Raw genomic sequence first — 2055 nt, forward strand, 5'->3', positions numbered from 1 at the left:
TCGGGTCAGTGTCAGAGATCCACATGTCTCATAAAGAGACGTGTTACTGTGGTTGTCGTCGGGGTTGGTTTTGGTAGCTGTGCCCGAAAAACATGCAACTATGCGCTGTCAAAATACGCAAGGGTACTATTAAAACAGAGGCATAACGACAGGCTGCGTTTACTCTCAAGGTCGCATGATTACAGGGCGAGGATACACTGAAACTCGGTACTACTCGTACGGCTTAATCTACCTCGTTCATGTCTAAACAGGCATGCCTGGTGGATGACGAGGCTTCTCCACGTGTCTCACTGCCGGGATTAGTCGGAGATGGCGGAGGAACTGCAGGGTCGGGGTAGCGATGATGACCATCGGGGGGATTGTTGGCCATAATCCCATTGGAGTGTGTTACCAAAAGGTGTCGAAGCACTTCTGGGGTCATCACAGTATCTTGGATGATGGCTGGGGCTGACCTCGGGGTCTCGATCGGGTGTCCGAACAGCACGACTGGGTTGTCGGCATCGGGCTCGTCTTCTCTTCTTGCTGGGGCTCGACGAACCAGCTCTCCTCGAGCTACGATCAGATCAATAGTGATTTGATCGAACAATGCCTCTAGTGCACTTACATAGCGCACTAGGTGCAACAATGCGGGATCTGTCTCGTGATCTCCGTTGGCAACTTGGGGTGGTCTACCATACCCTTCACGCCTGGGGTAGTAGTAGAATGAGCGACAGTTAACTCTGGGCGACAACTGCCGAAGTTGGACTATAGCCTCTCGGGCAGCTAGCTGGATGGCTTGTGGCTCAAAGGAAGTTGTTCTTCCGGTGAACCTGTAGGGGCGTTCTGGAGATAGACCCCTACCATAGATGTGCATAGTGGCCCAAAATTGACGGCTTTCACCGCCCATGGGTCCTTGGTACACAACATATTCTGGAGGCTCTTCTAACGCATAGGCACGACGGGTGAGGTTTGCGAGTATGGTCACAAAACCTTCAAGGTTGGTTGATGTGGTCTCATTGTGCACGACGGGGCCTGGCATTATGGCTCGGCTTGGGGTAGAGGTTGTGCTGGGTTGGGGCTAGCATGACCTTTTTATAGAAAAAGGGGACGGAGTCTTCCTTCGCACGCTTGTGAAGGAGACATCTTGGGCGCTGGTTACTGGCGCGCGATCGACAGGCTAGGTTCATAGGTTGGGCATCGACTGCCAAAATTCTCGGGGTCACTGTGTGGCTATCTTGCACGAGAAGCTTGGCTGGGGTTTGGTTAAGGTCTGGTGGGTTGGTTTGCCTAAGTTTATCGACCTGGCTAAGATAGGATTAGCCAATGGTTAGCCTGGCTCTGATACCAAGTCTGTGGCGACCGATTCTCCGGGTATTAATTCCCAGAAAATGGCCCTTGTGCTCATCAGCCCCAGGATAACTGTTAGCTGATGAGACACCAACTTGATACAGAAATTCCAAGCACAATACAACATATGTAGTACAAGACCATTCTGGCCTGTGAGTACAACAAATGGTTTCTAGTGATTGATGGCGGAAGTGGGTTGTGAAACATCAGTGTCTATGGGACTCCATTTCCCACGGGAACAGCTGACCAGGTTAACTCCTATCTTCGCGAGGCTGCTATCACCGTTGCTTAGGTTCCGGGGCTGTCAACACGGTCGCTCCTTTCCGCGCAAGAAATCTGGCCAAGACAATAGCCAGGGACAAGCCAGTGAGTACTTTGAATGTACTCGCAAACATTATGAACACACGTATAATATGACAATGATGTGCTGAAAAATATTTTATGCTCATGACGTCAGTCACAAAAGATAATTAAAACTCTGATGCGAGTAAGCATGTTATATATGAATATGCAATGCCATAGAAGCATTAAAAATTATGAAATAAATAACAAGCATGCCACAGTCGGGCGTCTGAGCGACACCACATAAAGGGCTTTAAAAGAAATGCCACAGTCGGGCGTCTGAGCGACACCACATAAAGGGCTTTAAAAGAAATGTCACAGTCAGGCGTCTGAGCGACAGCACATAAAGGGCTTTAAAAGAAATGCCACAGTCGGGCGTCTGAGCGA

Source organism: Triticum dicoccoides, chromosome 1B, assembly GCF_002162155.2.
Source record: "Triticum dicoccoides isolate Atlit2015 ecotype Zavitan chromosome 1B, WEW_v2.0, whole genome shotgun sequence".
NCBI classification, from domain to species: domain Eukaryota; kingdom Viridiplantae; phylum Streptophyta; class Magnoliopsida; order Poales; family Poaceae; genus Triticum; species Triticum dicoccoides.